At 46.6% G+C, this 23,086-nt stretch overlaps 1 protein-coding gene across 5 annotated transcripts in view; it reads right to left on the reverse strand.

Annotated features, from left to right (window-relative positions):
* HPCAL1 (hippocalcin like 1) overlaps positions 1–21,658 on the reverse strand; it is a 1,330,750-nt gene extending 1,309,092 nt beyond the window's left edge. For 2 of the 5 annotated variants that reach the window (XM_069605981.1, XM_069605978.1), the window contains exon 1: positions 20,991–21,656. The gene's annotated coding sequence lies outside the window, so the exon portion shown is untranslated. Of the gene's footprint in view, positions 1–20,990 lie in introns of all 5 variants that reach the window. The other 3 variants (XM_069605980.1, XM_069605977.1, XM_069605979.1) reach the window with 2 other exon arrangements.
* Positions 21,659–23,086: the final 1,428 nt, after the last annotated feature.

Below are 23,086 nucleotides of genomic sequence, written 5' to 3' on the forward strand. Positions count from 1 at the left end.
CACAGCCGAAACCGCTGGACGGATGTGGACCCAGTCCAAAACAACTTGGGCACAAAGCATTGACTCGCGAGCCATGCCTGGTTTGGTTTGGGATTATTCTGTGCAGTAGTTTTTTAAATATTTGACTGAGAAGGGGTTGCCCCCTTCCCAAAAATGGATATAGATATCTCAGGGATTTGCTCAACACCAGGTGTTTTTAGAAATGAAACGACCGCCATCTTGTTTTTCTCTCACTGTGAGAGATATCTGCGGCTATAGCCGAGGGTATGGGAAAATTAAACGCAGGAAAAAAGCTATTTGCTGGGCAAAAAACATGCAAATGTGATCAGGCTAGAGGAGGGGGTGGCTAGAGAGCACCAAATGAAATTTGGGAGTTGGAGGGGGGTCTAGTGACTGATTTTGCAACACAAAGCTTGTAGTGAGGAAAAGGGAGGGAACCCATCTGGGGAGTGGGGGGAGCTGGCACAGATGAGCCAGGCACTTGGTGATGGCAGAAAAGCATTTTATTTGGCTGGTTTTGCCCATATTCGCGGCTATAAAGGACTACGGATAGCCGAGGGTAGGTGCAGTTCAGTACAATTTCTTTTTCCAAAGATATTTTTACAGCTATAGTAACGATAGGGGTGAAAAAGCACTGGTCATGGCCAAAGGCCATGGCCAGTGACACGATTGCCATCCAGGTCCCCCATCCATGCAGTAACCAGGACAAACCCTGCTTAGTTTCAAAGTGAGGAAGGGGCCAGCCTCCTCAGGCCATGTTGCCCGATGAATGAGCCAAAGTTACAAGACCACTTAGAGAAACAGGCCAGCCCATTCCTTGCTTTGAAGCTAAGCAGTGTCAGTCCTGATTTGAATCCAAGCAGGGTCAGTCCTGGTTACTGCATGGATGGGCGACCGAATGGGCATCCGAATAATTTTATTTTTTGAAACCGTGCTACTGTCAGTCCTTGAAAGTTTAGCACTTAGAGACAATTTTTTGCCTTTTGCTGAATTGCATTCTGGTAGTTGTAGTCTCCTAGTCAATAATAACCAAATTAAAATAAAAAAAGTTGGTGTTTTTCGGTATTTTGGCCGCAATGAAATCTACGAAATCTACCACTCTGTAATGTCCATCGGTAAATTATTGGAACATTTCCTCTCACGTTATTTTTCTGGTGTTCATTGCTTTTTTCAAAAGCCCAATGCTATTTTGTCTTGCACTTTCATCTAAGGGGTAGGTCTATTGGACTACATTTGTATATTTAACTTTAAAATACATGTTCACTTACTGTGCATATGTTCATCGACTAAGTTTTCACCAACCGAGTCTAATTAGAAATTTGCCCTTCAGTCAAATGATAAGAGTAAAAAGGATTGTTAATGACCCAAGAACATGCGCGGTAGAAATTGAGAACATGGGAAGGAGGTTTGAAGCAAGAGGGTATAAACCAGCGGAGATAGAATCTGCTAAAGAACGAGTGATGGAACCTACAGCAAGTGGTACAAGGAGAGAAAAGAAGGAACCAAACATTGTATATGTGTCATGTTACTCAGTACAAAGCAACAAGATAAAGAGTGTAATTAAGAAGAACTGGAGTACACTGACCAATGATATGCGAGTTGAACACTTGTTCAGGGAATTACCAACTTTTGCGTACAAGAGGAGTGCAAACTTGAGAGATAGATTGGTTAAAACAAGACCTGAAAAGAGAGCATTGGATACATTGAGAAAAGGAACTTATCCCTGCTTGCATTGCAGTAACTGTAATTTCATAACAAAAGGGGATACAGTTGATCACCCTCGTACAGGTGAAAAAATAAAACTTAAGGGATATGCAACATGTGACACTTCGAACATAGTATACAGTATTAAATGTCCGTGTGGCATCTACTATGTTGGACAATCTAAGAGACCTGGCAAGTTGCGATGGAACGAACATAGATCGTGTATTCGGAATAACAATCCGAATTCGGCAGTAGCCAGACATTGGAACACAATGAAGCATAACATCAGCCAGATGAGGATTCAAGTCTTGGAGGCCATTAGACGGAACAATGCACATGAGGATTTGGGAAGAAGATTGAATCAACGAGAATCGTTTTGGATCGACCGGCTTGACTCCCTGAGACCAGGGGGCATTAATGAGGAGTTGAACTTTATGTGTTTTCTAAGATGAAAAATATGTGTGCTATATAAGAAAGATTTGTTAAATGTAAAGAAAAATCATGACTGATAAAAATGCTGGAATTTATGCTCTGTGGAACTTAAGGCATACTTAACAATGGAGTCAATTGCAATAATGTGTCTAATGTTGGAGTTCACAGTATGTCCCGCAGGGGTTAATTTCCCTGTGGGACGTAAGGCAGCTAATCGCTGCCTAACAGTGAACTCTATCCTATTGGTAAGTACGTATTGATCCCAGGGTTAGGGATTCTCCAACTAAAGTGATCAAGGTTATAATGGTAGCTGTTTGATATAGAATTAATATTTACATTCATACACTGCATAATATAGAGACACTATGATTGGACCGCAACATGAGCGGGGATCCCCGTGATCTAAGTTATTTATGCGAGTATAAATGGAGTGATTTCATAGGGAATAACAGTTGTTGTGTAATCAAAGAGTCCGTGAATCCTAGAGTTAAGCCTACTTAAACAGACAGACAGTTATACGAGCAGATATATGTATAATATTTCTGAAGTGTTGAAAAGACACATTCACGCATGCGCGGAGGAGATCAGTGAAACGCATCACGGCATTGCGCGCAGCAGCGCACATGCGCGGGAATGAGTAGTGTTGATAAATGCTATTACGAGTGGCGGCAGCTCTTTTTGAATAGCTGTCGCGTACGGAGAGCAGGAGAGTAGAGGTAAGCACAATGGAAGAGGAGGCTAAGTGGGAATACTGAAGGAGGGGGACCACAGATAAGGAAATAGTTATACACATATATATAAATATCTGTTTCAGAGGATACGTGCTAGATAAGGATACTGGCAACAGAGGTGAACATACACTCTGGGGACGAAAAGCCAAACAGGTAGAAAGCGTTTGGTATATTATGATATTATATTGTGAAATGAGGTTCAACAATGATCTATAATGGATGTTTTTGTATTTTTTTGACTTGTTATATTGATGTGAACGCCATGATGGAACACAACTTTAACCTGGTATGTGCATGCATTTACTTTACGATTTCACGTTTGGGTGAATCATTGGGAATGGGTCATGATGTTGTGAATATCATTGATTGATAACAAGTAGTGTTGATAGCCCTGATGATGGACGGATGTCCGAAATGCATTGGCAATAATTTTGAAACACTGATTGGTTATGAATAAATAAACAATTGAAATATTGGAAATATTATAACAAAAATGGTGGATTACTTAATGAAGAAATATAAATTACTGATGAGAATGAATTGAAACCCGTTGAGGGGAGTGAGAGCGAGCTCACCCAGGGTTGGAAGTTGTTCAGCCCTATTGTATGGATATTGTTTCAGAACCTAGTGCCTAGGCTCAAGGGTGAGCCCCCACAATTGACTGCAGAAAAGTGAATAAGTAGAAACTAAGCAGTGCCCACCCCATCTCCTAATCATATGTTCATGGGTGCCATCTTTTGATTTTCGCTATGTCATTTTTGCAGCAGAATTTTTTTTTCCCCTTTTACGTGCTTCTTAAATTTGGTTAGTTGGGGTTGTGCGATTTATGACAACAGTCACCAAGACACCGGCCATAAAACAAGGTACTTGTAGCATGCTGCTTAACCAAAGAGTGTGATACTCAGCAAATAATGTGATCACACAGGGCATAATAAAAAGAAATAGATATGTTTACAACTAGTGACATCGAGGATGAAAAATCACTGGTGACCTGGGACCGACCCTGCTTAGCTTCAAAGTGAGCAAAATTGCAGCCCCCTCAGGCTATGAGGCCTAATAGGTGATGCAAAGTTACAAGACCACTTAGAGCAACATGGCCTGAGGGGGCAGGTCCCTTACATACTTTGCAGCTAATCAGTTCTGTGCGTATATTCATGGGTGCCAGCTTTTGATTTTCGCTATGGGCGCAGAAAGTACCAGTGCATATGTTATTCTGGCAACCGGTAAATTTAATACAGTTTCCATGCTGCTTAAATGTGGTTAGTTGGGGTTGTGCGATGTATCACAACAGTCACCAAGAGACCGGCCAGAAAACAAGGGGCTTGGAGCATGGGACAGGACATTTCAGTGCGGTCAGTTAGGTGCATGCCGTTATGGCGCAATTGTTTTGCTGCAGGTACCATTAGGGCACGCCCAGTTGGATGTAGACAGTTCGGCACAGGGACCATTCGGCGCAAGGATGTTTTGGCACAAGAGGTCACAATTGTCATGAACCTGCAGGCACTTTGCATTTTATAATTTGGAGTCAACATGAAAAACATTTATTTACTGCAACATCATACAACAGGATGGGACATGTTTTACACCGCCATTGCAGAATTGTACACGTATTAAACATAAAACACATTTATTTACTGCAACATTTGAAAAGGGAAGGTCGGAATATGCCCCCCTGTCCCAGAAGACCCTCCAACCAGAAGAAGCACCAAGAAGTACCAAAGACAATATGGCCACCGATCGTACAAGCTCACACCAATCCCCACTGCTCCCACGATGAAAAGCTACCACGAGAAATACCCTCTCAGCAGACCCTACAACCGAACAGTACGGACACTACCCAAATAGGATGAAGATGCCCAAGAGCCAACCGGAGACCGCTACATGAGAAGCCATGCCTCAAGTCGTTAGAGACACCATGATGACATAGCAGCGTCAGACATGAAGCACACATGCCATCTGTACTTCCGGGACACACACATACCCAACTGCATGAAGAACCAGTTCTATGTGCTAGAGGACAGTGACATATGCATACTGTCTGCACGTTTATTATTCTGCCATTAGCTTGCCACAGCAGCACAGAAACGCAAGAAGGCCATGTGTGAATGCTGGCAGACGCTTACATTCAAAAACCCTATGCAGTGGCAGGAGAACTCGAGGGACCTGACTGGACCACAACGCACTAACCTATGCACATTATGGAAGGCACCTACAGTAGAGGCAAGACCATGGTTTAGGAACTCATAGTAGGCCACCACCGTCTTAGAAATCCTGAAGCCACGCAGAGTGCTCTGCAAGCAGAACTGCTGCGTCTGGAGCAGAGCAGCCGTCAAGGTCACAATGTTGCAAGTGACATTCCTTACATTCCAAACACGTGAACCGGCCGAGATGATGAGGAGCCAAGATTTGGTGACTAGGAAGAGCAACCGTCTCATGGACCAGACAATGGTCGCAACAAAGTTGTTACACTTGATCTGCAGTCATGCGATGGGAAAGGGAGCACTCTGACGGCAATGATGATCCACACACGGTTACACATCACAGACACATAGTTGCACATAGCACAGTGAACGGGTGCATCCCGAGCTGGGAATTGAGAGTAGCCCAGGCCTGGGGGGTTCTCAGCTCAGCCAATCACAAATTATGACCCACGGGTTGGGTAGCTGGGATCACTGACCAGTCACAGGGTCCGCACACTGTAACAGTAAGTAGCCATTTTCGGGGATAGTCCGGGCCTGACACCGGACATCGCCTTGTCCAATGAACAAACCTCTATATGGGCTCCTATAGGGGAACTACCACTCAATATCCAACCCAAAGTGAGGTTAGGTTTTCTGGAGAAGGGCCCAAAGTGTGTCGAAGTAGTGATGCAATTCATCACTAAAACAGGCCTGGAAGCCAGAATTTGTTGAGATATGCCTGGACTCCCCTCTGTGCATTTGATCCCTGTGGTTTGTTGGTTGCAATAAACCCAGTTGAACTTGCTACTTGTCTGGACCATTACGTTCTATTGGTTTGGGAAGGAGTTCGGCATCCGCTGACTCCTAGCACATCACTCTACCTGTCTGGGAGTTCCACCCTAACACATTATAAATCTCTGGGCAATATTATAAAACTGAAAAAACAAAATAACACATTTGTGCTGAATGTTGCCTTCGAGAGCCTGGCCTGCAGGAGTTCGAGACGCAGCACTTAACCATTATGTTACAACAATATTATTGTTTGGATTCTCACAAGTTTTATACTTAGCCTTTTACAATTGGACATATTAGATTGCAGGATGATTATGAAATGTATGCACCATGAAGCACTAACCAATGGTGGCGTAGTGGTTGAATGCTGGTCCTTGAACTCCTGCAGACCAGAGTACAAAACTATTTTTTATTTCTATGTAAAACAGTATATTTTGGTAAACACTCTGTATTCTGGACTATGAGGTCTTTACAAGCATGATGATCTCCTTCATGGCAATGTTCACCCAATCACTGCATGATTTTAAGAAGGTCTTTCGAGGCTGCACTACTAATGGGTTAATAACAGTTGTGCATCTTCCATTGCATGCGAGCCATCGCAAACAAGACTTTTTTTGCAGGTCAAGGGAGGGGCTTGCCACACAGTCCCATTATTCCCTTAATATATTGTGCTACATTTAGACTTTGAAAACAGCAGGGGCAATTAAATACCACTCCTCTCCAGCCCCTTATTCTCACTTTACACAGCTAGAAAAAGAATACTTTACTTTTTTCCCATGATTCTACATTATGTACCTCCTCCTTCAACAACTTACAGATCCCCTACTACCATTCAACCCAAACAAATAGAGGTGCAGGAGAAATCATAAATTGAACGAAGTGACATTTGTTGTATATTTTGTTATATTCCACACGTCACTTGTTATTTGGAAGATGATCATTTAGATGTCCTTTTTACTTTGCATTTGGGACTTGTAGTTTTGTTTTGTCTATCAAGTTTCCGGTACTACAAGTCACAAAAAGCACACAAAAAAAACAAGAACTGGATGGGCCTCTTCTGTATTACATGATGACATGCACACACACACACACTGACACTGAAAACTCAAGCTCGATGTGTCACAATGCCCACAAACACACATGGGTGCAACACGCTAACACTCGCCATTACAGAGCAAATGCACTTTGCACGCCCAATCCCTCACACACACCTTCACACCATGTACACACACACACACACACACACGCTCACATCAAACACATACACATTGCATCCACAACCTCTCAGATGACATGTACACCCTCTTACACACATCCCCCCTTGCACTGCACATATATTCAAAATGAGGACTACACAGTCTCTGGGCAACATTATAAAACAGAAAAAAAAGCACATTTATGCTGAACACTGCCATGGAGAACCCTGGCATGGAAGAGTTTGAGATGCAGCATTTAACCATTATGCTACAATGATGTTATTTTTTGGATTCTCATAAGTTTCATACCTAGCCTTTTATCATTGAACACATTAAATGATAGGCTAAGTATGAAATGTATGCCCTGTGAAGAAGCAAGCCATTCTGGCCTAGTGGTTAAAAATGGGTCTTGAACTCTGGCAGACCAGGGTTCAAGGCTGCATGTTTTTTTATTTAACTAATTTAATTTAATTAAAAGAAAAGCAACGCAACTGGGAGGTGGCAAGGTTTGTTGAAGTGCAGTCCTGTGATCTTATTTGCCATGAGGGCGTTTAGACGTGGCTGCAATGTCAGCCACATCCAAACATCCCTTGCGCCAAAATAATGGTGCCGGAATGGCTTTTTTGATGAAAAGGGTGCGCCGAAATGGGCACTGCAGCGGAATGGCGGTGGCAAATCGGGTGTATGTGGTCAATGGCAAATAATTTACCCTCACTGCGTATTGCCTAAGAACATTGTGAGTTCTCAAAGCTTGCAATCCGAAGGCCCAGCGTTTTAAAATGGACAGTGGGCACTGCCAAAGGCAATGGCCATGCCCACAGACCATGCTAGTGTTCTGGAAGCATTCTAAAAATCTATGGAATAACAAAACCCTTGAAATTCAAGGAAAAACACTTTTGTTGCAGGGAGAACTTAACACAACAAAACCCATGAAATTCAGCTAAAGCCACCTCAATTTTGCGCCCCCTGTTGCGCAGCCTATGACCACAATGATATCACAGATTACATCACTGATGATATCACTAATTACATGTTGTATGAGAACACTGATGACATTACAAATCACACCACTGATGCCATCATCTCTGGTGGCAACACTAATGATATAGAATATAACTGATTACATCAATAACAGAATTGGAGGTTCATCCTCAGGGGCGTGGCCTGCAGAAGAGCAATGAGGACGTGAGTCCCTGTAGCTCTTACGGCCGCTGCGAAACATCCTGCAAAATAGCCTGCTACTGGTGATAAACCCGAACAAAAAGACTATCCCCCGATAAACAAATGCATGGAGCACAAACAGGAGGAAAATCAGCCAAGAACGTAACATCCTGAACGAGTTTGGAGCTGCGGAAGGTAATCAGCACGAACGCAGCAAAGCATGAACAAAATGGCCGCGGCCAACATGATGAAGCCGAGCGCAGAGTAGCCGAAACAAAGTGTTTGGAAAGAGCCAGCGGCTGGAAAGCAACTCACCAATCTGCGCAGCAGATGAAATACCTGGTGGTCACTGCAAAGGGATAGACCCAGCGAGGCGCCGACACCCATGCAATCTGGGTGCCCCCCTACTCGGCAGTCGGAAATGTGAGGGGCGCTGTCCTGTGCTGCGGCCTGTGGGAGGAGACAGCCGGCCTCCATTGGACATGTGGAGACTTCCACTGACCTGACTTGCTGTGCGGAGGGTGAGGAGGACAGCTACTGGTTTGCCTGTACCCGAGTCCACTGGGGTGGATTGGACCGGGTGAGAGCTGAACATGCTCCGTGCCCCACGGAGAGGCAAACGGAGAAACCGGGCAGGACCTTGGTCCCATAATCACCGCGAGGAGGTGGGAAACCACTCCAGAGAGGGCCCCACGGACCATCATGAAACCCGGCTGCTTGTGCACACGGCGGCGGCATTGCCTCAAGGAGTGGACGCCTCTACATCGAGGAACAGCACAACACACATCTTGGCCCTGGCATGAAGGCTTGATCAGCGGATTTGTGCGCTCCCCACCCCAGGAGGGCAAAAGTAGACATGATCCTGCAGTGGCGCCCTGGGCCCTTCGACTCCTTGCACAACCGGAGCGCTATTGCATAAAAGAACGCTGGAGGGGCGAGACAACTGGCCAGTCGTGAAGAGGAGTGGATACCGTAGGTGGCTGTGTTGTGCCCGGGCGATTCCCACTGTGACAGAGCTTGGGAGCAGTGGTAGACCCCCGAAGGGCCGGGGACTGCGAGAGGGCAGGGCTGGGATCTCACCCTTCATTACCTTCCAGCGCAGACTGGGAGGGCTGGTGACAAGAACACCATGGGACTGAGAGAGTGCCCCATACCAGCGAATGTGCGTGAGGGGAATGTCAGCGCATGATGGCTGTGAAGTGGCCATGTGCCCACTTTAACCGTTGAGTCAGTTGAGAATAGACACCGATGCTGTGCAACTAGTGGGGCGCCCAATACACTCAGCTGTGTGAGCGGTTCTGAAAAGTAGATGTGAAGGAAACCCCTGAGGAGGTTTGAATGCAATAACTACTGTGCATCCAGAGGGAGCAGGCAAACGACACCTAGGACAACGACAAACTATAAGTCCAGGAGCGTGGAAAGGCTGCAAAGACAGGAGGCAGATTTAAGCACCGAAAGAAAGGAAAAGAAGCCCTCGCTCCTATCCCCAGCACGGTCACTGTACACCCACGTCGGGTGGGAGCCACCCAGCCCACCACAGCGGGCCCGTGCCTTGATACCTCAACTGAGAGGAGAGGGGTGAAGATCATAATACTGCACCAAGATAAGGGAACACCTGATATTGCCACGGCAGATTGGAGATCCAGACCAGAGAGGACAACCTGGTTGCATCTAGACACAGAGAGGAATACATCGGTCGAGGGGAAACGACCCCCTCGGCGAATCCTGCACAGACTGGCCAGAACTGACAGATGCGAAAATAGCCCATTATTCACAACGCTTAGGGCACGCAGATGCCACTGGGCCAAAAGGGAGCAAAACAGGCACCATAGAGCTAGCCACAGCACTAAAGCAACGATTCCCCAGATCACCTCGCATGGCAGAACTCAATACCTCTGCCCGCAACCACTTGCGTCCAACATGGGAAAGGATAAATCTAAAAGACTGACCACCCAGTGTAGAATCGACCAATTCACTACACTTCCAACAGGTAGCCAGACGGAGCAGGGGCAACCGCATACCATGGCAGAAGGGGAAAGCACAATATCACTGAGAGATGTCATGACCGCAATTGCGGACTCACGCTCCTCCATGGAGCAAAAAATGGACGGTCTCAGCATGGACGTCTCCCTCCTCCAACATGATTTACAGAAGCTAACGTCCTGTACTGGGGAAGCAGAACAACGATTTTCCGGAGTGGAAGACGGGCTACGAAACATAGAACAACAAACAACAACTAGCCAGAGTTTCAACACGTCTAAAAACCATGGAGGAAAGAGTGGACGAAAGTGAGGGAAGATCCAGAAAAAGCAGAAGGGCCGAACGTGGAACTATTTCTGGAACAATGGTTTACAGATATGTTTCGAAACAAACACATTTTCCAAATTATTCTCAATTGAACACGCCCACTGCGTGCCGACTATGCGACCAGTGCCGGGTGCCCCGCCATGCACAGTTATAGCAAAACTATTGAACTATAGGGACCGCGATGCCCTGCTCGACGGCACGCACGAAAGGCACACTCACTTTCAAAGGATCAAAAGTCGCATTTTTCCCAGACTACACAAGAGAGGTGCAGAAAGCTAGCCAGTCATTTGACCAACTCAAAAACAGCTGCATTCCCTTAATGTGAAGTATGGCCTCATGTTCCCAGCCCAACTCAAAATCTTTCATAGGGGCGCAACGGTCCATTTTACTGATCCCAAGGATGCATGGAAATGGGCAGAACACCACATTGAGGGGGATTGGATGTTGGCACGAAGCAACAGAAACAGAAACCCCGAGCCCGACCAGAACGCTGTCCACCAATCCAGCAACCACCAGCACCGGAACAAGACCCGCAACAGCAGGAGAGGGAAGGCTGACGCTCCAAGCAGGGGCGAATGGTACGTTTTGTTACCACTTTAGTCAGCGAGGTGGGGGAAATAGGTTGACGTGGTGCACAACGACAGGAGGCATTAATCACAGAAAGACACAAACTTAAGTGGCCAACCCAGTCGGAAGCCCCCCCCCTCACACTGAAAGACACCCCCGAGTTATGGTACCGGGCATGTGTCAGGGAATCGAACACGACAAATCTAATCTGGTTTGTTTGGTTAGTAGGTGATAATTCTTCAGCTACCTTTTTCCAGTATTTGTTGTTAACTGTTCAGGCGACAGATGTTTCAAGTTGGGTGAAGTATAGGGTAGGGGAGGGGAAGTTTGAATGCATATGTTTCTATTGGGAAACGGGTCCAAGAGTCAACTCATACATGCTCCGTGAGAGCGCCACGTGCTCTAATGCAATCAGTGCTGCACCCAAATGCAACGTGTACCATAATGCTAACAGTCCCATGCTCCTTACTGAATGGCTACCGCTAACACCGAGATTAGAACCCTGCATCTACTGACCTGGAATGTCAATGGGATGGGGGAGGTATCAAAAGACGACTCATCACACAGCTCCTGAACAGGCACGCACCGGATATGGCTTTTCTAACAGAAACACACATGGCAGGCACCGCATGCAATTTGTTCAAACGCACCAATTACAGGCTGGCAATACATGCTGGTTTCACCACAGGCTCCCGAGGAGTACTCATACTAATACACAAAAAAACTGTCTCTAACCCTGGTAAGTGTGCAACAGGACACAAGTGGGAGATTTGCATACATTGTGGGGACACTCTGGACCAGAACGTTGCAATGGTGGTGGTGTACTCGTCCCGACGCTGATAACGGCACTGATAGAGGATATCACGCCCATAATCTCCGGGGATAACTCAGACCTCATGGTAATTGGTGGAGACTTCAATGAAGTTATGAAAGTGGAGAAGGACCGCTCACACTTACGAGGGAGAAACCCCTCCACCGTACTAAACTTGCTGTGTTCACTGCCGCATTGGGTCTGCGGGATGTGTGGCATGACTTGCACCCTGATGCGAGAGAAAACTCGTACCACTTTGGAATGCACGCCTCATTATCGCGCTTAGATTACTTTTTTCTCCTGACATTAGATATCCACAAGGCTTCCACGGCTACCCTGCTGCCCTGAAGCATATCAGACCACTCCCCCCTGCTGATCAAGCTCAACACAACCAGACCACGTCCTCCACCTACATGGCGCCTAAATAATTACTACTTGGGCTTTCCAGAACTCGTAGACCAGATACAGTTAGCGACGAAAACATATTTCGAACTCAACACGGGATCAGTAGACGACCCAGGAGTGCTGTGGGAAGCATACAAACCGGTACTATGGGGCAAAATCATCTCATGGTCCGCCGCGCATAAAAAAAGACACAAGCAAAAATTAGTTGAGGCCGAACAACAAGTTACCCAGGCCGAAACAAGCCATCTAACCCTAGACCAGCCTGAAACACATTGTTAATGTTAGCCCAAAAACGCCTACAAAACGTGGCACTAGATTGCGCTAAACAGGCCCACAGAACGATGAGGACCAGAATATATGAGACGGGAGACAAAGCGGGCAAAATGCTGGCATGGTTAGAAAAACGAGAGGAGGGAAGTAACCATGTCAGGGCGATAAGATTGGAGGGAACTGACCCCCCTACTTACCGACCAGGACATAGCTGAATGCTTTGCATCCTATTAGGCAGAACTATATAAACCTCCCGTGAAGCCCATTGATGTCTCCATACTGGATGAGATTGCCCTCCCCGCCCTAAGTGAGAACCAAAAGGCCCTGCTAGAGAGAGATATTACGGAGGAGGAGCTAATAGCAGCCATGTCAGAACTTCAGACAGGGAAGAAACCGGGGCCAAGCAGCTTCCCGATTGAGCTGTGGCGGAAACTAGGAACGAATGAGATTGCCCCTCACTTACTTAGAATGTTTTTACAGTCTAAGAGACAGGGATGCCTACCTGCAGACCTGCGGAAAGCCACGATAATAGTAATTCCCAAAGCAGACAAGCCCCCAGATCGCTGCAGTTCATATATTGACCGATCTCCCTCATCAATAGTGAAACTAAAATATTGGCGAAGGTGCTTGCCAACAGATTACAACAAGTCATAACAACACTAATCCATCCTGATCAGTGCGGATTCATGCCACAACGATCCACCAGTATGAACACACACAGACTGCACGCAGTGATAGAAAATGCACACAACATACAGGGTCCCTTAGCCCTATTAGCAATAGACTTTGAAAAGGCTTTTGACTCAGTGTACTGGGAGGCAATCTGGGAAATAATTTATTGCATGGGGTTTGGTCTGCAATACATAGGCTGGGTACAACTCCTATACGAAAACCCTGAGGCGCAAATGAGAGTGAATGGGTGGCCCTCAAGACCCTTCAGATTGGGGAAGGGAACCAGACAGGGATGCCCCCTATCTGCCATGATATTTGCACTAGCAATAGAACCATTGGCTGTATTGCTGAGAACATCACCAGCTTGGAATGGCTTTCAATGGGCAGATGGACGGAAGGATGGGGTCCCCCTATATGCGGATGACCTACTACTCTACCTAAAGGATCTGTATGCCTCCTGCTCCACAGTAACAGACCTGCTGGACAGATACGGAGCCTTTAGCGGGCTACAAGTGAACTGGTCTAAATCAATACTGTTTCCAATAGGCAATATTGAACTTGTGACACCAGATAACTGCCCGTTTCAAGTCGTAACAGGCCAATTCAGGTACCTGGGCATACAAATTACTAACGATCAGAAAGACTACGTGATTAACAACCTCCACCCGATCACAAATAGATTCACGGAGGACGTCCGGTATTGGGCCTCTCTCCCACTGACTTTGCTAGGGAGGGCAGCGTTATTTAAAATGATGACTCTCCCACGCTTCCTATATATATATTACAAAACACCCCGCTGCACATTCCATCAAAAGAATTTTAAAAAATTGATAGAGCACTCAGAACGCTGCTGTGGTGGACGCTCACGCATTGCATTAAGTACCCTCCAGTGCTCCATATGGGAAGGGGGTATCGGACTCCCGCGCCTACAGTCCTACTACTGGGCTAGCCAAATAGCCCTGGTTAACGACATACTACACAGTGATAGAACGCTGCCACACATTCGAAAAGGAAGCATCGGGAGACAGGACAGACCCCAGATTGAACACCTCTACAGGACACGCACCACTCAAACCCCCAGACCATGCTATCACATGTTTCCCTAATCTGGAAAGAAACACACAAATTCATAGGGTGGGACAAAAGAATGACCCCAATACAACCACTATGGGATAATGGAAACCTGCCGGAGTTGAACAAACTTCCGAGATGGCAAAGCTGGCAACAGCTCGAGATACAGACAGTTGGTGATGTCGTTGTTGATGGCAAACTAATACCCTTTGAATCTCTAAAATCCCGCTTCCACCTCCCACCCACCGAACGCTACCACTACACACAGATGTAACACGCAATACGGGCCCACTCTACAGTACTGGAGAACATTGCTGAGGCTACCCTGCTGGAACGGAACATAGTTCAGGCAAACATTGAAACTTAAATCACATCCACTATGTACAATATAATAACCTCCTTTGCCACTGCTGAATTAACCAGTCTAAAAGCCAAGTGGGAGAGAGATGTTGGGGCCATACAATCGGAGGATTGGGTGACGGTCCTCATGTACCCGAGGGAGGTGACCATCTCAGCCAGGCTCCGGCTCATACAGTTTAAAATCCTGCATAGGGTATACTACCCAAGAGTGGCGCTCTTCCAATGGGGGAAAACTCCCGACCCACACTGTCTACGTTGCAAGAGGGAAGACGTCACCTTCTTTCATATACTTTGGGAGTGTGATTGCATTCAACAATATTGGCAGCAGTGTTGTGACGAACTTTCAAGAGTGTTAGGGAAGGAGATACATAGGGACCCAAAGCTGATGCTACTTGGGGTGGAGGAGGAGAGTGAACAGTCCAGATACGAGAAACTGTTCTTATCGACAACTACAGCACTAATTAAGAGGAACATTGCAAAACTGTGGGGTGCCGAAACAACGCCACAATATGAACAATGGATCACTGACGTGAACATCTGTATCGCAATGGAACGAAGAGTGTACACAGCTAGAAGATGCCCGAAAAAAGCAGATAAGATCTGAAATAGATAGGAAGAAGCGCAATAACTAGCTCAATTTATGCGAACTGAGAGTGAATGTGTGGTGCGCAAAGGGATATGAGACAAACCTGTTGTGGAAGACATATTGGACGACTCTAGACCCGAACTTGTTCTTTATGAGTAAATGTTATCTGAATGGGCCTCCGGGCCAAATGTTATCGAGTTTGATGTAATGTTCATATTAAAATGACAAAATAATAAAAATATGTTATTAAAAAAATAATAATGGAATTGGACATAACATCATTTATATGTTAGCTCATAAAAGGCTTGATTGCTTTAATAACAATTTAGGCCGTGGTCTTGGCCATGACAAAGGCTGGGGTCACTGGCAAGTACTTTACGGTTTATTGAGAAGCCACCCTCAACACGGATAGTCCCTTCCCTCCCCACTCAAATGGTTAGTCAACAAACTGTTTAACAGATTCTTTTTTTAGCCCTATCTCAGACACATGTCATGCCCCTGGGAAACCCTCGCCCATGAGCTAACAATGCGCCAAGAACCAGGCCGGTATACAGGAAATATATTGGTATTTATTTAAATTAAAAGTAATAGAAATTAGCATGAAAATGTAAAACACCACTTTATCCGTGGCACAACACAATCAACTTCTCTCAGCATAAATAAATCACACAAGTGAGTTAAAAGAACACAGACACAAATTCTTACTTTCTGCAAATTTCACTTCACGAAATAATTACACTGATCACTGTCAAAGGCTCTTCTGTACTGTGGTGCGATTTCCATTTTCCTCCAGGCTTAAAAAGGCTAGCAGTAGGATTTCAAGATTGGTAAAAATACATATGGCAATTATAATTGCACCCACACTTTCGGTTTAAAATGAACACAGGGTGATTTATCGCTTTGTTTTTCAGACCCCCCCCCCTTGCTTTGGTCTATGTTGGGAAGTCAGACAGAAAAATCAGAATGCTTTGGGGAATTTTGGATTTCAACCCCCCCACCCCTGTGGGGGCCTGTGCTGTGGAAGCTGGATAAAAAGGTTGGACCGATTTAAGAACAAAGACACCCCTCTTCCATAAAGAAGTCAGGGTCAGCTAGACAACAAGGATTACCCAATTAAATGATACGCTATAGTTTACAGCGCACACTGGGAAGTGAGCTTTGTTAATTTTTAATTTTAACAAAATTCACCCCGTAGTGTACTGCCAAATGGGGAATTAATTAAATTCATATTTTTGGTTACATAGGATCTACACAGTTGTGCCTGCCCCAACCACTATAAAGGGAAAGGATTCAAAGCAAGCAGGCCCCCTACCCCCATTTTTGGCTTTTCAGGGCTTAGTTCTACTTACATAGAAAGCCTCTGTTTAAGTTTCAGGAAAGCCAACTGCATCTCAGGACACTCTGGAAAGATAGGGCAGGGGTCTGGTCACTCCACTCTCAAAGATGGCTTCCTGCTCTCCACCACAGTACCGTCAGCTTTGAGGCCTTCCTAGAAACAGATAGCTCCACCCAGATGCACTCTGGGCAATCTCCTCTGGTGTCTCCTTACAGCTGTCAGATGGTAAGTTTCAGTAGCCTTCATGATGGTCTGTCTCTTCTCTCTGTCCTCCTGTCTTTCTCCTTTTTCTGTCTACTTGGTTTTTGTGCCCTACTGTCCTAGTGTGGTCCCCTTTATATAGCAGTAATGACATCATCAATTTTACAATCTTGGGGAGGAACCCTGCAATAATCCCTGCCACTAGGATTGGACAGTTACCCCTCTCTTTCCTCCCAACCCCTCCTCCAAGTCAGGATTGATTTAGGGCACTGGAGCAACATATGGCAATTTCTATTTGTAATCGCCCCTTTGTTCTCCTTTCAACTTTTTGGCAAAAACTAGTTATGTATCACAACTTCATAATTATACTAGCAACTGCCATACTAAACATATTTTCTGTTTTAGCTGATCATAGAGAATTAGATAGGCCGACCACCAAATCCGTACGATGTAGCACATTGCACATTTCTGCTGTTTCCATAAAAAGCACAACAGTTATGAATATGTAAGTTATTAAGCATATCCCGAATTTAATTTTCCACCCGCTCACCAACTTGCACATTCTGAACATGTTCAGATCAGCCAGAAAACTAGTCTAACTGGCCATTACAGTTCCCAGAGTCACAGGTAGATGCATTTTATATCCTCAAAATTGCCTAGAAATTACATTAAAAATGGTACAAAAATGAAATCAATCCACCTTGTCTGAGAATAAGGCCTGAATGAAAATAGTCCTTTTAAATTAATTGTGAATGTTCATGTGGGACAAATGGCAGTTTCTGATATCCGTCCATTTGTTTTCACTGGGTCAGCCAGTGAGACCAGAAGTTTTTTCAGAGCCTCTTTGAAGTTGGTAGTTTGCTCTTTGAAGTTGCGGCCCCCCAGACTTCACATCTTTTAGTCATGCGCCAGCCAAGAATGACTTTCCTTGAAGTCCCTGCTTTCGGAGCCAGTAGGTCTGGAGAACACTGGGCTTTCCACACCTTCAGCAGGAAATGTTATTACAGGTTGGGGGGGGGGGTCATTAGATGGGAGATGTGACATCCAGGCTGGAAGTGGGAGATTTCCTTTGTGAAATTTTGACCACAGCCAGATACAGGGTCTGCCTTGGGCTGACATTTTCCATGAAGACAAAATGGCTCTTCAAATGTCACTGGAATTTTGTAGTTGAAAACATAATATAGATTGCTTTTGTCAACCCACAAATCATGTTTTGTTTTCCTGACATTTTTCTGTGAGCAGTCATTTATCCACTTTTGCTTTTTGAAAGGCGTTTTTATTTGCACACACATGTGCAGGCCCTTTTTGTTTTCAATGTTTAAAAACCCGGTTTTCCATGTGACAGAGATCTTTGTTTCCTCCTTTTGTAAATGAAAATGCTGCTTGTCCATTGGTAATGACAGGTAGGCCCCTTTGCACATGGCTCTTTAACTTTGCTTGAAAAACAAAAACAAAAGCTAGGCCATTTTTGTTTCAGTGTTTAAAATCTTGCTATTCACGTTAAAGGGACTTCTTTTTGGGGCCTTTAAATCCACACCACATACCAAAGGCCGTAGCTGGTGGTCAGTTAGTGTTCAAAAACACCAATAGGCACGATTAAAAGCCATCACAGTTTAAAAATATAAAGTGGGCAAGTTGAAAGCTGTAATCAGTACCCATCAATCTGTTAGAATATACAGTTGTCACAGCCAAAGACTGTGGCCGCTGGCTAGTATTGTGTTGAAGACCACTGCTAGTGGCTGGTTAGTGTATATAATATACAGTTGCCACGGCCAAAGGCCATAGCTTATTTCATTTTATTATTTTAAAATATACAGTGGACATGGTCAAAAGATGAGGAAACTGTTCAAATGTCAATGGCCATGGCTAGTGGCTTGTTTATATGTTAGAATATATAGTGGGCACAGCCAAAGATTGTGGCCACTGGCCAGTATTGTGCTAAGGTCCATGGCTAGTGCCTGACCAGTGTACACAATATACAGTGGATATGGTTGAAAACTATATCCACTGGTAAAGGCCAAAATCTATGGTTAGTAGCCTGTTAGTGTTTTAAAATATTCAGTGCACATGGGTGAAGGTTGTGACCCCTGGCCATAACTGAAGGCCATGACCAGTACCCATTCATGTGTTACATATATTTGGCCATGCACACTGACCATGGCTGAAGGCCATGGGTAATGCCAGATGCTGTTAATGTCATCAGTGATATGATCTGTGATGTCATCATTGTGGTCGTAGGCTGCGCAACAGGGGGCGCAAAGTTAAGGTGCCCTTAGCTGAATTTTAGGGGCTTTGTTGCGTTAAGTTCCCACTTTAACATCCCTACAACTAAAGTTTTTCCTTGAATCTCAAAGGTTTTGTTGCAATGCATTGCTCACCTTAACGTCCCTGCAACAACAATGTTTTCCTTGAATATGTATATATATCAGGCAAAGAATTAGAGTTGGCATCTTGAAAGGGTGATGACTGAAACCCAGGAACTGCGTTTTCCTCCTAGGAAACCAATCTAATGTGCTGTTGCTTGAACGTCACCTGTTATCTGTCAGCAAAGGACCCCCTCCACCCCCAAGGGAGCCGTACGTTAGCATTTTAAGTTTAGCCTCGCTGTGCTTTGGAGCGCTAGGATGCCGCGCCCTACACACAGGAAAGACATCTGGATGGGGCTGAGGTGGCATTTCAGCTGCTTGAAGGGGCGGTAACCAGAGCAAGTTACCCCAGACAACACACCCGCCAAAACAACGCAGTCCATGACAGTTTAAGGTAGCAAGGAAATTGCAGGTTTGTTGGCGAGCCTCTTGAAAACATTACATCGATGTATTAAACACCCTAGGCCACAAGGGAAGGTGACGGTGTCCCCAAGAATCAGCGAAGACACCAGGTGGCCTGTGCCTCCCCCAGTCCATGATGGGCAGGGCACCCAAAGTCACAGCAGATTAATTGTTGTCATGGGTTTAATTTCCAGCTGGTGGGACTGGGGCGATGCAACCTGCCAGCAGAATACCTGTGCCATAGCTTTATCCGGGGAAATAACCTCCGAAAGGCAGTACCTTATCGAACAGGTGGGACGGCATGCATATGTCACGCAGATTAACGGCGAGGGGCGCCACCCGCGGGTTTCTGACAGATTAAATGCGTAGGACCGTGCTGCTGACCTGAAATGGCTACTTACACCAAAAGTCCAATAGTGGCGTGAAACACCTCGGCACTGATAATGCTTGTTACCTCCACGCCCCGCCCCACAAATGAAGGATTGCGCTTCACTGCAACTCTGTTCTTTAAAGTGACAACGAAAAGGCGCTCAATTCTTTGTCTAGACGTTATTAGCAGCGTCCTCGAAGAAAAGCAGGGCTTCCTTTTAATCCAGCCATTACAGCCCTGCTAATGATAATGACATAGTTGAGACCACGGAATACGCCCGTCAAGCAAGTCCAGCCCACTTTCTGTCCAATGTTATGTTCGCCACTCCCGTCAGGTGTGCCCACTGCCGCGTAATTCGCCCCTCACGTGGCACTTCCCTTCATTACTGGGGGCAAGTTATTCCACGCAAACGTGCGGGCAAACTCTCCGACAGCGGACATCCTAAAACATGAATGCGCGCCACGTGGCTCTCGCCTGGCAGTGCCACCCCACAGCCTGATGGGCAGCGGAACACAACACGATTCAGTGCCCGCTTTCAGCAGGTGGACCGCGAACCTGCCAGCGAAAGTAACGAACTGCCTTAAACACCAGTGCTTGCACAGCTCACACAACACCACAATCCTGTAAAGGTGTTACCCCCAGTACGAGGCTGTTTGGAAAAGATGGGCACGGTCCCTACCTTGGCGGGTTCGTCCCGAGCTTATTAAACTGCATAACGCGCGGCAGCAATCAGTCATTCATTCACTTATTAAAACTGCGCGCAAACACATGAAAGAGGCTGCACTTATGTGCGCAGTGAAGAAAGCACACCTGCCTGGGGGAGGGATGGCCCGCGCACCTGCGTCGCGCAGTTCCCCTTTCCTCGCTGTTCCCGGTGCGGATACTACGCACCGCACTCCACTCACCAGGGCACGCATCCCCTGTACCCGAGCAGGGCGTGGGTGCTTCCATGGAAAAAAAACATTGCTGTGCTGTTGGCACCCAGGCAAAGACAACGACGCAACAAAACAACAAAAAAACACACGCACATGGTCCCCGCAACTTCTGGCACGAGCGAGGGGGTCTCTTACCGGCCTTTCTGAGGGTGTGTTGCTTGTAGTTTCTCTGGGCGCCCCAACTTCCGCGGGGCTCGCTTTCCCTTTCTGATTTCACTCCAGAGCGCTGAGCCGCAGGCAAAAGGGTTTGGCGGCTGAGCTCTAAATATTTAATGAGCTCCCTAACCAACAGGGCTTAAAAAGAGGAAGCAGGGAGGAGGGCAGCCTCGGTGGAGAGTGTCCTGGCTGCTGCTGCTGGGGGAAGTTAGCGAGCGTCCTGGCGGCGGCACAGGGCGGCTAGGGGGCTGGGCTGCCAGTGCAGGCTGCTGCTGTCGACGCTGCCGCGCCTCCTCCCGGGGACCCGCGCTGCTTCTGCTGCTGCCTGCGGTTCGCCGCGATCAGCATGGCTCGCAGAGGCGTCCCAGGCACCGCGCAGCCGGATCACACAACTCGGCACCAGCTGAGAGGGACTAGCGCAGACCAACTCGGGCGGGGAGGCGTCCGCGAGAGCGGGGGCGCCGCGGGCCGTGCCCGGGAGGGGCGTGGGGCACCCGTGGGACGCGCAGCCCCAGGAGCAGACGGCTTGAGCCCTGGAATCGGGTCTGGCTTGCTGGAGGGCCGCCGGGTAGCACGGGTGCCCGCCGTGCAGCGAGCGGCTCAGCCTGTCGAGGGCCGCGCTTGGTACGCGCCGCGCTCAGCTGGCAGGAAGGACAGTGGGTGAGTTGCTCTAGACTAGAGACCTGGCAGAGGGTGAGCGAGTCGGTGGCTCCCCCAGTCACTAGTGTGAAGGGTGATCCTGCTCCCCTCACTTTATGCTCCAATATGTTATCCTGGAGGTTAACTCGGGATCTTTCAAGCATATAACGCCGCTTCACAGAGCGAGCTCAGCTTGTCGAAAGTTCTACTTATAATAAGAACAAATGCTTGTAGTAATATGTCCATCCGTAAAATTGCTGGTCCTTTCTATAGCTTGCCAATAAGGTTGGGCCCGCGATCTCTCACTGGCTGTAAACGCGTAATGCAACCCGTTCAACGAGCTTGGGTTGCTCAACCCATGTCCTGTACTCGTGAACCTTGATAACATTGAATTATGAGCCCTGAAGACGGACGGCATGAAATGGAAGTGGGACTTTTAAGATGAAGGCCACCCCGAGTGCCTTTTTCTAGACCCAGGAAAGGAATGACACCTCCAGGGGTCTCCATTAGACGCTATTCCAGATGCCAGCCGAAGATATGTACAATGAAGCATGTCATTTTATCGAACACAACTTTCACTTTGTAACTAGAAGTGTGAGCCAATGGCACTCTATAATGGTCTGCCTGATTTCCTAGGTGCCTCTGTCAATGTAGATATTTTTTTTCACTTTATTTTTATTGAAAATTTTCAGCAGAAGAAAAACAAGTTCCCCAAAGGAGATTTAACAGAGAACAACAGAATCTACCCAACTACTAGACCCTCCCATTATCCCCCCAGCCCATCCCTCCTGCTACCCACCCCTTAACCCCGGGTTGAATAGGCCTCAGAGAATCCTTGGTGCTAGAGACCAAGAGCAAGGACTAAACACAAACACATCAGTACATTTAGGCCAAGTTGGTGGCGGAGTCCCATTCCCACTGGTAAAAGCATCAGCAACCCCCTCCCCTGCGACATGATACATAGAACCACAAAGCAGTTCATAGTTTCAAGGCTTCACAGTCCGCACTGAGTATAAGTATAACAACAGTCCATTCCTGCAAAAATGAAGACATAGAATCATTGGCAATAGCAGAGAGTTTCTCGTATTCAAAAATAGCAATTAACTTGGTGAACCATTCCGTCTTGGACTCTTCCACTTCTAAGCCAGAGCCAGTCTTCCCGCTCTCAACATGGCACCCATTACCCTCGAGAAGGAACCCACCTCTTTATCAGGCAGGGGATTGCCCAGAAGAACCTCGAGTGGGTGCAGGGAGGGACATGTTCCCAGGATATCTTTAATCCAGCTAAGCACCTCCGTCCAGTATGACCGAATCACTGGGCACTCCCACCACATGTGAAACCAGGTACCTTTATTGGAACACAGTCTGGGACACCGTGGGGACGCTTCTACAAACATCTTGGAGAGGGCCACCGGAGGACGATGCCAGGAGTTCAA

The sequence above is a fragment of the Ambystoma mexicanum genome, chromosome 4p, assembly GCF_040938575.1.
Source record: "Ambystoma mexicanum isolate Mex_15411 chromosome 4p, UKY_AmexF1_1, whole genome shotgun sequence".
Taxonomy (NCBI): domain Eukaryota; kingdom Metazoa; phylum Chordata; class Amphibia; order Caudata; family Ambystomatidae; genus Ambystoma; species Ambystoma mexicanum.